Below are 16,071 nucleotides of genomic sequence, written 5' to 3' on the forward strand. Positions count from 1 at the left end.
TAGGACCAAGGAGATCCAGGTTCAAATCTCTGTTCAACTGGACCTTGGACCAATCAGTATAGCTCAGCCTAATATACCTCTCTGTGTTGCTGGAGAAAGGGGTGCAGAGAATCATGGGTGCCACTTTGAGCTCTTTGGAGAAAAGGCAGGCTATCTGTGTAATAGATTAGCGCTCAAGAAGTACTAACCCACGCAAAAACAACCAAGAGTTTTGTGGCATCTTTAAGACAAACAAATTTATTACGGCGTAAGCTTGACATTTTTTTTTGCAACAAAAGACGAGCACAGCTTCTCTTCTGGCAATCCCTGCTAAGTGATCTTGAATCTGCATGCTGAGAAGTCTGGCAGTAGAGTAAGCATCTTTCAACTCTTTAAAAAGTTTAATCGTTGTCCCAAGGCTCCTCGCTTAGGATGGCTTCCAGCAGCAACAGACAGCGGCAATCAATTAATAGCTTGAAGCCACTGCTGAAAATATTGAGCTTTGTGCGGAAGAGATCTGCATGCGCCATTGGGCTCTCTTTTCACATTATCCTCTGGCAGGAGCTCCCAGCATGGTTCACTAGCGGGACCTGACAAAGAGCAGCAGCAGCAGGAACAACAAAAACAACAGCAATGCCTATTCTGCTCCAGGTTTCAGAATGGTTGTTGACTGAGTCAAACAAGCAGGCCATGCAAAGAGCCACCGCCAAGGAATAGATTAAAACAATTGCATGCATACTTGCTCTTTGTGGGTGAACAGGCTGTGGCTAATAGCCACACTGACACGTGGGAGGAAGTTAGCAAACATTTCTCGGGCTCCTACTGCACAACCCAATGTCGCCAGTGAGGAAGATAATCAAGTTTGGTGCTGGTGGTTTTTAGTAATTGGTTCACATTCGGAAGAGTAAACCTTGAGTTATCTGAAAAACAATCACTGGGGGAAGAGGAGTAGCTCAGTGGTTTTGCATGCATAAAGCCCCAGGTTCGACTGCTGGCGTCTGCAAATGGGGCTAGGAAGGCCTCCTGAATGAAATCCCCAGGAGCTGCTGCCAGTCAGAGCAGACAATACTGACCTAAATGTCTCCCAGCCTAGCTTACCTCACAGGGTTGTTGTGAGGATAAAATGGGAAGAGGGTGAACTGTGTACATCAACCTTGAGCTCCTTGGAGAAAAAGATGGGGTTGAAATGAAATGAAACTAATGCAATGCCATTGCTGCAAAAGCATCCTTATATTTACCTGGTGAGGGGTTTAAAAAAAAATGACAGGGGTGGGGATAGCTAACTATTAGGCTTACACTGTAAGGATAAAAGGACTGCCCTTCCCCATATAAACCATCCCACACTCTGTGATCATCATCTGAGGCCCTTCGTCGTGTGTGTCCTCCATGTGAGGTCTGGAAGGTGGCAACATAAGGACTGGCCTTCTCTGCTATGGCTCCCCATTTCAGGAATGCTCTCCCCGGGGAGGTTTGCCTGGCGCCTTCATTATACACCTTTAGGCGCCAGGAGAAAACGTTCCTCTTCAACCAGACCTTTAGCTGATTTGTATTCTACAGCATTTTTACATGTGGCCTGTGGGTTGGGGGGCCGGGTATTGTTTAGCATGTTTTGTTTTTAATTATTTACTTGGTTTTTATCCTGTGTTTTATTCTGTGAACCATCCTGAGATCTTAGGATGAAGCACGGTATATAAATCCAATAAATGAAATAAATAAATGAAATAAAAGACGAGCCTCAGCCCAAAGACCCACCTGGCAAAGCAGGCAGTCAGGCAGGCAGAGAGAGGGGTGGGCGAGTGGGAATTAACCCTTTCATTTAATGTTGTGGTCCTGAGGGAAGTGCCTTCTCTGAAGATGGTATTTGCTTTGGGAGGAAATCCCTCAGTAATGCCACTGCCTTGCTCTGATAACCCGTGTTTGAAGAGTGCTGTAAGATACCTTCTAAGCAAACAAAGGTTTAAAAACACAGGGCCCTGCCCTGCTTTGCACATGGTCCCACTATGAATCATCGCTCAAGATGAAGGGCAGCTGCTAGGCCCCACAATAAGCTGAGTGAAGCAGCTGATTTTGCGCATTGTTTCTTTTTGAATGCATTATTATTGGGTTTTTTTAACCACTAGCAGGAGAGAGAGGTGACTGTGCTCTACCTGCAATGCCACCACAACAACATGGCTGAGTAGTCTGCCCCTTGGTAAAGGTAAAAGGTAAAGGAACCCTGGACGGTTAGTCCAGTCAAAGGTGACTATGGGGTGCGGTGCTCATCTCGCTTTTCAGGCTGAGGGAGCCGGTGTTTGTCCATAGACAGCTTTCTGGGTCATGTGGCTGCATGACTAAACCGCTTCTGGCGCACGGAGGACTGTAACAAGTGCCAAAGCACATACAAACGCTGTTTCCCTTCCTGCCACAGCGGTACCTATTTATCTACCTGCACTGGCATGTTTTCAAACTGCTAGGTTGGCAGAAGCTGGGACAGAGCAATGGGAGCTCACCCTGCTGCACGGATTCAAACCGCCAACCTTCTGATCGGCAAGCCCAAGAGGCTCAGTGGTTTAGACCACAGCGCCACCTGCGTCCTTCTGCCCCTTGAAGAAGGTGGTGACAACAGGCACCATTTGCTGCTCCACCTGAGGCACTGAAATGTCTTGGGCTGGCAGCTATGCATCTTACACAGTGACAACAAACATGGCTGCTATGTGTAGTACAGTTAGGAGAAGGGCCATATAGCTAGATGGTGGAGCATTCCCAGTGTGGCCAGGTAGCGCTAGGAAACGTGCCCTCTTTTATATCCTGGATAGCCCCTGCCAGTCGGTGTAGGCCAGCAATTCTCAAACTTGTGTCTCCAGCTATTGTTGGACTACAACTCCCATCATCCTTGACCACTGGTCCTGCTAGCTAGGAATGATGGGAGTTGTAGTCCAACAACAGCCAGAGACACAAGTTTGAGAAACACTAAACCTGATGGACCAATAGTCTGACTTGGTACAAGGCAGCTTCCTGTGGTCTTTGGGGTTTCTCACAGCAGCATGGACAACAAACTTGTGTGTTCAGACACAACTTTAGACAGCTATAGAGTCAGCCCGGGAACCCAGATTGGGCCAGCCAGTTCTGAGCAGAGTATACCCAGTTGTTTAAAGATTCATATACATGCACCTATGTTCTTCACATTGCTGCAGGATACAACAGTGGGCATACAGCCACTGTATTCATAATGTGTGTAGCTCACCCTGCTTCTGACAGCTTCTCTCCCCCTGCCCCCCCCCCATGCTGACTAGAGTCTGCCTACAAGTCAGGAGCAGGTCATCTGACTTGCTCACCACAAGCAGAATCTGCAGCTTTTGTACCAACATGCAACCTCAAGCCATATTTAGACAGTTGGCAGTGGTGGTGGTGGTGGGGGGGGGAAATGTCAACTTCTGTTCTTGGAGAACAAGTCAGACAACTAGTTTGCCACAAAGCAGGCAAGGATCCATGTGTTTCAGTACTAAGAGATGTTGGCATCATTTCTGGTCCAGTTGAAAGGGCTGCTCCTCTCCTTTGGTCAGAGCAAGAATATCTCTCTCCCCCCTCCCCCGGATAGGGTTTCTGTACCTTTAACAGGTGTGTCACAGGCAAAAATGTTGGTTTATAATTTTACTCTTACTTTTCAGGAAATCTGAACAAAAGAGAACAGGTTTTTTTATTGCAATACCCCAAATTATCCCTAAATAGCACACACAAAGTTCTCACCCTGAAGGTTTATACTTATTAAACTAGAATACTGGGTTTGCACAAGTACTTACATGAAAAAATATATATAGCATGACGATTTTAATTTTGTTCCTTCCCTCCTGCTCATTTCCAGATAAAAGTCAATATTTGCTACTGAAGTGTCCAACATCATTTCCCACCTGCACAGGAAAGTTTTGCTGCAGTACAACCTTCATGGATTTGTCTAATTCTTGGGTCATTTGGGACGATCCAGTGCTTTAAAATAGTCTTAGTGAGTTGAGGGTAAAATCAGCCAGCATGAATGGCTTTAAGAGAAGATTGGACAGATTAACGGAGGATAAATCTAATTTCATGGAGAATAAACCTATCAATGCCTACAAGTCATGATGACTATGCTGCCTCTACAGTTGATGGCAGAAATGCTTCTGAAGACCAGTTGCTGGAAACCATGGGAGGGGAGAGGGCTCTTGTTCTGCTACCTGGTTTCCCACAGGCAACTGGTTGGCCACTGTGAGAACTGGATGCTGGACTAGATAGGCCACTGACATGATCCAGCAGGCTATTTTTATGTCATCACGTTCTTAAGTTGGAGGCAGGTGAAGACAACATCAGGGCCTGTTGATACCATCTGCCCTGTGGGAAGAAACATCTAGTGCTGGCTCGGTGTTTTGTTTAGTGTGCATGTGGCTCTTCTTGGCATATCTGTAGTGTTTTATAAATGTTGTGAGTTGAAAAGTGGGGTATAAAATTACCGAATAAATAATAGTGGCTAGAGAAAATGGTTCGTTAACTCTCCCTCATTTCTAAGGTTCCATACGTTTCAGGCGGTATTATGCCACTTTAAAGAGACATGGCTTCTGCCAAAGAATCCTGGGAACTGCAGTTTGCTAAGGGTGCTGAGTGTTGTTGTTGTTGTTCAGTCATTCAGTCGTGTCCGACTCTTCGTGACCCCATGGACCAGAGCACGCCAGGCACGCCTATCCTTCACTGCCTCCTGCAGTTTGGCCAAACTCATGTTAGTAGCTTCGAGAACACTGTCCAACCATCTCATCCTCTGTCGTCCCCTTCTCCTTGTGCCCTCCATCTTTCCCAACATCAGGGTCTTTTCCAGGGAGTCTTCCCTTCTCATGAGGTGGCCAAAGTACTGGAGCCTCAACTTCAGGATCTGTCCTTCTAGTGAGCACTCAGCTGAGTGTTATTAGGAGCCCCTTATTCCCCTCACAAACAAAAAAATTCCAGGGTTTTTTGCTCTAACGTACCAGGAATAGAGAAGCAGTTGCAGTACAGAGAATAACAACTGAAGTAATACCCATGGCTATCTAATGCAGAGTCCCTGTAAGAATATCAAGTCCAGGGTCTAAATTTCCCTAACTTGCACCACTCAAAGGCTCCTTGTTTATGCTTTCACATCTCATCATTTCTTAGTCCAACCTGTTTTCTTGGCAATAACTTTGCTCATTTGGGCATAGCCATCCCAGGACGCTGATGATCAGCCAGTCTCAGCTGAAGAGAAGACATATGCTTTAATTCTAACACACATTAGGACTTGCTTTGTCTTCCACCGTCTCCACCTGTTCATATATTTACGAGGAAGTTGTTAATTGCCGAACCTTTGGTGTAAATATAACAACGGATTCCACCCCAATAGCGGCAACTTCTTGCTTGTCATATCAAATTGCACAAATGGCATCGCAGAAGTGTTGCCATATGTCCACCAGCAGTGCGGAGTCCACCAAGTTCGTGCAAATATTATGTGAATTATATTTGGAGTACGTAAATAAGCTGTGCAAATTAGGTACGGCCCTCTGGCTCACAATATGTTTTCAGCAAGTCTCCGTGTGCTGAACTAATTGGTTGCTTCTGATTCTACCTATGCAGCGGTTCCACGTTAAGGCAGTAAGGCCAGGGTTCTTGCACATTTTTAACTCCTTTTAAAAAAGGGAAGATTTTCATGTTTCTGAAAAACAAATCCCATAAGACCACTGGAGCACTCCATCCCTATTTGCACCCTAAAATATATGCACAAATGAAATTCTATTAAGGTTCATCGGGGACAGGGACTTCCTTCTGCCTTTGTGCATTTCAAGATTGCAGCATCGCACGGTAATCTGGTGCGGGCACAACAGCACCATAAAAGTACCATTGCCACAACAGAGCATTGGAGTGTGGGAGTTTAGCTTCTGCTGCCATTCCTGGCTCTGTTACTTTAGTCAAAAAGAGTTTGACCCACCAATGGCCCAAGGCCCTTGGTTCCTAGGGTTGAGTATTAATTAAAGTGAGGGTGTTATTTCAGTTATTTGCTCGGTTCTGCAAAGTGCCACTGCGTCCCTGGAACATGAAGCACCAAAACCTTGCTCATTTGCCTGTCAATGATCCTCCCTTACCCTGCAACTTGGTTTGGTCTTAACTTGCTTAATGCTCAGGCAAGACTGGACTTAGCAAGCATGCATGTTATCTCTTGTTTTTTTATTTTATTTTTTTGGAAACAGATTTATTGCTCAATGCAAGCAGCTCTGGATGTATGTCTGGGGCACTGTAAACCAGGCTTGTTTAAAGTTACTTTGGCCAAGCAGTTTATTGCAAAAGTACTTTATCGCCACCAGATCTCAAATGCTACATGCTGTGGTTATTTTCTCATGGGATGAATGGATTTTGCTCTCTCTCCCTCTCTCTCTCTCTCTCTCTCTCTCTCTGTGTGTGTGTGTGTGTGTGTGTGTGTGCAAGAGCACTGATTATTGGGTAAGACAGTCCACTTCAGCTCATACATCAAAAACGGCTGAAACCGATGCAATTTTTCAAGGGTGATTCTAGTCCATAAGTGTCACTCCCTAAAACTGTGATAGCTATAGAAGATGTGTCTGCCCAGTTAACAAAAAGCCATCACTGTTTTGAGTGCTCTTTTGAAAACCTGGTTAGTAAGCTTTTTGATAGCAATTAGCACGTCTGCATTAATTTATATTTATATTTCTGTTTTTGCTATTTATTAATTTATAACCGCTTAGTGCCAAGAGAGTATTTAAGTGCCAATTGACAGTAGTAGTAGTAGTAGTAACCCGATGGCTCATCCCAGCTGCATGCTTTTCACATGGCAATTTTCTTACATTACTATATTTCCATGTGGAAGAAAAGCACATATTCTATGATACATGATACAGACATGATACCTGTGCAGGAAAACAGTCATGTTTAAAGGTGTTTCTAGAAAGCATCTTTTCCTGGATCTCAGGCACACTAACTCAGTACACTGGAAGCCTGCAAGCCACACAGCTCCACACAAAAAAAAACCAACCAGATCCCTTGCCTGTTGACATAGCAGACATCTCAGGCCATCTATGGATACAACATTTTTTTTCTAGCTTCAAAGCAGAGCCCAACACTGATTGGATTACAGAGGTGTCTACCTAATCCCATAAACATGCCTTTGATTTTTAAAAAATCTAAATGCAAGACATTACATTTATCTCTGTTGAATTTCATGGCCCAGGGTTCCAGACTGTCAGAAACTGTATTGAATATAGATTCTGTCTTCTGTGGCATTAACCACCCATACCAGCCTCACAACATCTGGAAATCTAAAAAGCACCCCCTCTATGCCCTCATCCAAATCATCTCCACCAAAGTTGAAAAGCAAAAAAACCTCCACTTTGCACTTTTCCCCAGGTTGGTATGAAGCCTCTGTCTGTCTACCTATCTATCTATCACTTGATGCTGAAATAGGCTTCTAAGTAATTTACACATTTAAAAAACAATTACACAAGAATTAAAATATAAAAATCCACCATTAAAACACACAATTATACCACATGCACAATAAAACAACCCAGTAATTGAAACAGGAGATTTGGGTTGAGAGGCGATGGGGAATGCCTATGTAAGCAGGTTCATATTCCAAAGCTAGCAGAATGCCTCTCATATTTCAGCAGCACCAGTGAAAAGGCCCGCCTCACATCACTGCAAACCGATAAACCTTAGCCCATGGCAAGGCTAACTGTGTTCCATTTATCTAAATGCTCTTACTGGGCAATGCAGGCAAAGTTAGGTAATCTGGTTCAGAGTGGTTTAGGGCTTCATATGTAAAACAAGAAGACCTTAAAACTGACTTGGTGACTTACAGGCAGCCGCTGCAGATCGCTTAGCATGGATGTGTTATGTGCCCAGAAAGGGAGACCACCTTCTACTGCAGCATTCTGGTACAGCTGCAGCTTCTAGAACACCCATAAGACCCACATTGAGCGCATTACTGTAGTCTCAATGTGAGATTACCAGCACATGTATCACAGAGGCTAAACTAACCCTGTCCAGGAAGGGGCACAGTTGATGCACCAGCCAAAGCTGGTGGCAGGCACTGTTTTTTGTGAGGGTTACCTGGACCTCCATAGACAAAGTTCCAAGATCACCCATGAACCATGTACCTGTTTGTTCAGAAGAAGTGCAATTCCACGCATAACAGGAACAATCCCCAATTCTCAGACCTTGCTACCAGAGTGTCTCCATCTACAAGGGATGTAGCTTCAGCTTATTGGTCCTCATCCTGCCTACAACCACACCCTGGCACTTATTTTCAACGAACACACACTGGGTACTGCTGTTCAACCAGCTGTGGACCCCACTCTACCTCCGCAACTCTGTGGTGCTCTAAACCAGTATTTCCCAACCTCGCGCCTCCAGCTGTTTTCAGACTACATTTCCCATCATCCCTAACCACTGGCCTTGCTAGCTAGGGATGGTGGGACTTGTAGTCCAAAAAAAACAGCTGGAGACCCAAGGTTGGGAAATACTGGTTTAGAGCACCACAGAGTTGTGGAGGTAGAGTGGGGTCAAATGTAGTCTGAAAACAGCTGGAGACCCAAGGTTGGGAAACACTGCTCTAAACCAGTTGCTGGAATTGTTTGATGGCCATCAAGTTGTGGTCGGTTTGCAGTGCTGGAAAGCAAATGATGTGTGCCACCCCAGTCCCCAGGATGACCATTCGATAGTTCCACATTCTCCTATTGGGAAGAATTTCATTGCTTTGCCTTGAGTGCCAAAATGCCAGAGGCTAGACCCCTTCTTTAAAAGCCCCGACAAATTCTAAGCGGAATTCTGAAACATCGTTATGCCAGCCCCAAATAAACGCCCCCCACTCTCTCCAAGGCAGTTTTTGCAGCTCGGTGATTAAACTGACAGCTGAAGACAGGAGATAACCAAAACAAGAAGCGTTTGCAAAGGAGATTACTTTTACCCCAGTGCTTCTTCCCATGCACCTCGTAAGCACTACAGGCCAATTTCTTTTGCATCTTGGACCAATTCTCTTTCCCCCTAGGATAGCTCAAGCACATGCGTCTCTTATCTGTTTAATGTACAGTCCAAAGGGGGAAGAGTGACTGTCTCACTGTGCCTGTTAGAGCACTCCCACCATCCCATTGCCTAAATATAACACAAACTGGCTGCTGAAAATGGTCTATTTTTGTAGTTCTACCAACACCTCCTTCTAAAGATAGGCACTGCATGAAACAGACCGGCTAATTTTGGACCAAGGCACTTTCTTCTTCTTCTTCAGTGGTTTGGAAAACAAAGCACCTGACAGCAGGAGCAGGAGGAGCAGGAGCATTGTTTATGAACGCCTGGCTCCTCAGGTGTTAAAAAGTTTTGGGCTTTTTATGCTATTTCTTACCAGCCTTCCCCAAACGAGCTTGGTTGCTTTCTTTGGCAATCACCAGAAATAGAAACAAACAAACAGGCAAAAGACCTTGATTTCTTCCACTCACAGAGAAAGAGTACATCTGAAGAGGACAGCCTAATGGGATTTGATCATTGGAATTTAAGCTTCTCTCAATTTGCACAGCAGTTAAAGGAGATGTGCAAAGTGCTAGTTGGAGTCTCTAGGGGAAGTCTAAGAAACATACACATCCCATCTTAATAGGCCTTTTTAATAGTCTCTAAAGTAGCAGCGCTCCTGCATTTCCACTTGTTATTTTCCCAAATTTATTTTTCTTCCCTCCTGGGTAAATACATTTTATTTTATTTTTACCCTAGAATGCTGTCCCCCCCCCCCAAGATGATGCTTGCTTTCTGCAGTTTTTATGAGAACTTGTATTTAACAAATTGTTGGGTGGTTTTTTTTTTAATTAATCATTTGCTGCACTTTATTTAGGCTTGATTCTCAACTGGCATGCTTTCAAGAACCATAGTTTTGAATTTATTATTAGCAACGGAGGCTCTAAGTAATAACCATAAGAGGGAAGAACCCCACATCACCCTCATTTTAGCTTGCAATCTTAGCCAACCTTCCTGCAAGTCAAGTCAATTGCACTCAATAGGATGTGCAATGGAACAGGCATGCATCTGTTAAGAGATGGGGACTATTGAGATCAAGCAGGTGCCTTCACTGTACTGTACTCTTTTTGGAGCACCTGCTAAAGAACATTGTTTAGATAAGCGTCTCCACACCCATCATTCAGCCCAGATGCTGAGGTCCTCCTCTGAGGGCCTTCTGGTGTTTCCCTCGCTACGAGAAGCCAAGTTACAGGGAACCAGGCAGAGGGCCTTCTCGATGGTGGCACCCGCCGTGTGGAACGGCTTCCTATCAGATGTCAAGGAAATAAGCAACTACCTGACTTTTAGAAGGCACCAGAAAGCAGCCCTGTTTAGGGAAGCTTTTCATGTTTGATGTTTTCTCGTGTTTTTAATATTCTGTTGGGAGATGCCCAGAGTGGCTGGAGAAACCTGGCCAGATGGGCAGGGTATAAATAAATTATTACCCAGGCCCTTAGAAAGTTGAGGTAATTCTAAATTGTTTTAGGTATTTTAACTTTTGTATGTTTTAAAGCATGTTTGTGATTCCGCCCGTGCCCCCCCCTTTCAATTTTACTGTTTTATCTTTAGTAAACCTTTGAGGTTGTGTGTGTGTGTTTACAATCAAGTAGCATACAAATGTTATGAAAGAAAGATTAACTGAAGTCAAGTATGTATCCCCGTGCTATTGCATTCATGCTAAGCTGTTAAAAGGTTCAAAAGCAGCTGATTGCTTAGAACTTTTAAGGAAAATATCTCTCCCCTACAGAATCCATGTACTCAACACACAATGTCACATGCAGGAAACTGTGGGATTTAGTCACATCTAAAGTTAATGGGGGTGGGGGTGGGTCACAAGTGTTTCTATATTTGTTATCCAAGCTGCGAAGGGAAATGCTGATTTTTAGGTTCCTATTCAGACACACCACATGCTGCAGTGACCTGTACTTGCCGACTCTTAACAAATCGCCAGTGTCTGTCGAGAGGAATGCTGTTAATTGTTACTGCGAAAGAGAGTTTATTAAAATACTTAAGATGAGAGATGTGTAATTAACGCAGCTTTGTGCTCTAATGGGTCCCTTTGCTCAGAGCTCTTTGAAAAATTAATTAAGTGGCACTCCACCTTCATGTGGTGATACAGATACACCAATCCAGCAGAAGGGTAACCCCCGGGCACACGCAAGATTGCCCTGCGAAAAGAGACAGAAATATTGAGTGGGATCCAATTCCCAGCTCCCTGCTCAATCCGCAGGGTAAAATGGGGATTAATTTGATCCACCAGATTCTGAACTTATGGAACCCCACACAAACAGCTTATTAGTTGGTTAATTAAATGTACACCCTGATCTATGCTTCTGGCCTGGGTGGTTTACTGGTGGTTATAGTGAAATATAGAATATACCAATAAAACTCTACTTCTTAGCTTTTAAATGAGACCTGCTCGGATGAATTACCTGTTTGTAAAGCTCAGAAACATCATCTGCTCTGGAGGTCTGTGGAGGAGGAGGTAGTTTTACATGGAGATGAAGATACTGAAACTCTCCCTGCTCCCCAGGGGTTACTAGAGGGCCACAAATTCTCCACGTTTGTTGGCATCTGTCTGTCTCGGGAGACAATGGAGTGTGCTTTTGGGGGGTGAAGTCAAACTACTGGAAGGTTACTGCGCCTGCTGTGGTTGCAGTGACTAATAATAATAATAATAATAATAATAATAATAATAATAATAATAATATTTATTATTTGTACCCCGCCCATCTGGCTGGATTTCCCCAGCCACTCTGGGCGGCTTCCAACAAAAATCAGATACAAAAATATCACACATTAAAAACTTCCCTAAAATTCCTGATACAGGAGAAGGATGTTTTGTTGCAGCTGGGGCAGATGAAGGCGTCTGGTTGTGCTGATGCAGGTTTCTGTATCATTGTTTTTCTTCTGCATTCGTTCCTCCTCTGGTTACTGCTGTGGATGCATGACCTGTCTCCAGGCACCAGTGTCATCTGAAAGGGATTCTCACATGGCAGGATTGATGTTGCCAGTCCTCATGTCTCATTTGCAGGCATCTTTTTAACACAAGAGTTGGCCGGCCAATGGACCTGGTGCCTGAAGCCGGCTCCCCAGCATAATTGGGGATCCTGCCATCTTCCATTCTGTGGACGTGACCAAGCCAGTGTAGATGCTGCTGAGACAGGACAGCAAACGTGCTGAGAATGTGATGTAGTGCATGTGTAAGGTGTTGTCAGGGACTGGACTGAAGAGGAATGGTGGAGGCTGCCTCCCTAACCTTCCCAAAAAGAGGAAGACAATATAGATTTACAACGGTGGTTTGCAGAAGGTCATGACTCTGAGACAGAAGGACAGAGCTGGGAGATAATGGAAGGGGAGGCGGGGGAAAGAGCAGAGCCAGAACAGCTGGCTGACACGTTATCATTAGAAAGCATTCCCGACCCCCCTTCTCCTAGAACCAGGAGGGCTGTGAAAGTGGGAAGAGCAGAAAGCGGAAAGGGCCTTACACAGCCACCATATGAGGGATGGAGCTGCAGGTGACAGAGAGTAAAAGGGGGGGAGGACATTACTTGGAGCAATGCCATTAATTAATAGGGACTACATTCCTTTCTCTCTCTCTCTGTAAATAAGGACTCTTCTTGTTACCTGCTTTTTTTTGCTGCAACCGGGGGAGGGATAGGGCTCCCTGAACCTTGACAGGTGTTGAGGCATTGCTCCTGGCGGTTCTAAGTTGCCCAAGACTTGCTTCCATAAAGCAACATGCTCAACAGAACAAGCCTGGTAGATCTTCATCTTGGTTTTGGTTGTTAGCATCACATTCTCCCACACCCTTTTGGAGCGGCGAGCCATTGCCATAGCTGCCAGTTGCTATTATTTTTTCCTTTCTAGTTTGACAACTGGGGCGGTGGTGGTGGGGGGAAACAGTTTTGGCTCAGGAGTCTGATCGCTATTCTGTGCGAATTGTCCATGTTCATTTAACATAAGGGAGACATATCAGGAAGTCCCTGCTGGCTGGCTGACCTAGGCTTAGGAACATAGGAAGCTGCTTTCTACTGAAGGCCCATCCACACTTCCGCTTGTCCTGTGCCTGGAAAGCACAGGGGTAAAGGGGAGATGTGGTAGAGATGCATGATATTGACCAAGACTTATCCTCCCTCTCTCGCGTTAGTAGAGCATGGAGTCAGCTGATGAATGGTGGACGATTAAGGAGAGGCAAAAGGGCGCACTCCCTCATTTAAATGATGGGATCTGCTGCCACAGGATTTAGTGATGGACACCAACTCGGACAGCTTTATACAATAGGGGCAAGACAAACGAATGGAAAGTTGCAGTGGCAGAGCAAACGCTCCCGCTGCCCGGTCGGGTATGGCACTGCTCAGCCAAGGAGAGGGGTGACAACTGCAATTCTCCTCCTTTTCTCCACCTCCTGACCCAGGAGTGGAACTGTGGCTGGGCACAAGGCAGCTCCCTTGCCCTCCGGAGCCAGACTCCAATGAGGGAGGCTGGGAGGGGCGCACCTGGTCGCACCCCCTCTCAAAAATGCACCTGGAGTCATGGCCCCCCAGCCCCCTCCACGCAATGCCCCTGGCTAGTCGCAAAGGCCGTATGCTGCATTGAGCACGAGAAGTACGCCCCTGAAAGCCAATCACTAGGAAACAGCACAGGGAGAGGGCAGTTTCTCTTACACTCTGCTTGTGGGCTTCCCATAGGCATCTGGGGGATCTAGCAGGGCTATTCCTACATTCTAAGGCTGGTTTAACCATAATAATAAAGTTATTACTTAAACCCTGCCCATCTGACTGGGTTGCCCCAGACACTCTAGGCAGCTTCCAACCAAAAGGCTTTCCGGAGACGATGGGCGCTCCCTCCTGACATGGTTTTCAGCTTGCTTGGCTAGGCAAACCATTGCAGTAACCGTTTCTATTTTTAAAATCATACCTCTCTGCCGTTTTAGTGTTTTATGCTGTTTTAGTGGTTTGTTTGCTTTGTAACTGGCTAGCTTACTCTTCTTCTCCTCCTCACCTATTTTGTTAGCTGTTGCTGTGAGCTTGTTGTGGGCAGGCAGGATGTAAACGTTTTAATGAGGACAATGGAAACGGAATCTCAAGGGTTGTTTTCAACTGGGTCCTCCTCAAGAGCTGACCAACTGAAATGAACGAATCTAAGTGAGTCATGTCCATTTACTTCAGTGGGTCTACTCTTGAGTAGGTACCCTAAGTAAAGACCTCTATGCATAGAATTGCCACTAGCTGCCGAGAGCACAGAGCAGTTGGCCCAGAATTGGCGTCTTGAGTGGCAGAAACCGAGTGTTTTTCTCAAGAGGACAAAACTGAGCCGTCAGCCCAAAAGACAGCAGTTCTAGTTGGCTCCAGGCAAGAGTTTCCCCTCCCTCTTGAGGCTAGGAAAGGTACAGCTGTGCTCAGAGCCACAGGCAACCACCTTCTAAGTCAGTGTTTTTCAACCACTGTTCCGCGGCACACTAGTGTGCCGCAAGATGTTGCCTGGTGTGCCGTGGGAAAAATTGAAAAATTACTTTATATATAGTCAATATAGGCACAGAGTTAATTTTTTTAACATTTTCTAATGGTGGTGTGCCTCGTGATTTTTTTCATGAAACAAGTGTGCCTTTGCCCAAAAAAGGTTGAAAAACACTGTTCTAAGTAAATATTTGTAAGTCTGGGCTAGCCAAGGGGAACATGCTAGGATTCAACAGAACAGGAAGCCCCAAACAGTTTTAAGGCCTTAGCCTTACGTAGGAAGCTGACTCATACAGTGTCTATCTAGTTCAGTATTGTCTACACTAATTGGCAGCGACTTGCCGAGATTTTAGACAGGAGCCTTTTATAGCCCTGCCTGGAGATATCAGCGATTGAACCTAGGACCTCCCACAGGCAAAAAAAACATACTGTACCAAGAGCATGCCTCTAATCTGATAGTTGTCCTTAAAATAGGAAATAGGAAGTGCCTCTATACTGGTCCAACTGCTGATCCACTCTAAGCTCAGTACTGTTTGCACTATCTGCCAAGCGGCTCTCCAGAATTTTAGATGGTCCAGACTACCTGGATGGAGATGCTGTTGACTGAAGCTGGACCACCTGCCTGCAAACCTCTACCACTGAGCTACACCCCCATAAGATTTTCACATTGAGGAAACTGGACCAATCCAAATTGAACCCTGACAACTTTGAGCAGTAGATTACTCCTAAGACTTGTCTGCTATACTGAAAAGCTGCTGGTTCAAGAATTCACTAGGTGGCCTTGGGCAAGCCACTTTCTCTTGCCTAGAATACGGAGGTGTTAAAGACCAGCTCTGCTCTGTCGCTAAGGTTAATTAAAAATATTGCCAGTCAAGTGCTGCTAATTAAATGATGGACAAGAACTGCAAGCATGTCGTCCTGCAGCTTCCATTACGCCAACAAGTTTCCAGGCTCTTGTTTTTAAGTCCACGTCGCTCAGGCCTCCCTTCCTCAGGACATCTGAGGACATGTTGTCTTTGGGTAGCTAGCTAATCAGCACCACACTTTGCTCCAAAGCTGTCAATTAATCCTTTGCTTCTAGGATCAATTATCACATGTTCATTACCCAGAGACTTTTTTTTGCGATAAAGGAGGTGTCTAATATACAGCTACAATGGAGTCAGAATAAAGAGGAGTTATGGGACTCAGCAGTTGTGCTCTAGCAGACAAAGCTGCTGCATAAAGCAGGAAGAGAACCCCTTCCATCTTTTCTTAGGGGGTAATGGTCCATTGATCCATTGATCTCAGACATGTCTACTGGCTCAGCAAGTGTTCGGATCGGGAGCCATAAAAGTACTGATGTGGAACAGTATGTCCCTTTCAGAAACAGAGCACATAACTCCATATATGGAGTCAATAATTAGTGGAGGGTGGAGTCCCTCACAGCATGACCTTTGTCCTGGATATTTCCTGCTCCCAACACTGTTTTCATGATGTTCAGCTTTTATTTGGCTCACTGTGGTGGAGGGATAGGAAGAAGCACCAGCAGAATCTCAGAACCCTCCCATTTTGAGCGATACTGTAAACATCTATATCCCCCACAAGTCTTGTAGAACCTTAAAAACTAGCAAACTGGTTTGTGACAGGTGCT

The sequence above is a fragment of the Lacerta agilis genome, chromosome 3, assembly GCF_009819535.1.
Source record: "Lacerta agilis isolate rLacAgi1 chromosome 3, rLacAgi1.pri, whole genome shotgun sequence".
Taxonomy (NCBI): domain Eukaryota; kingdom Metazoa; phylum Chordata; class Lepidosauria; order Squamata; family Lacertidae; genus Lacerta; species Lacerta agilis.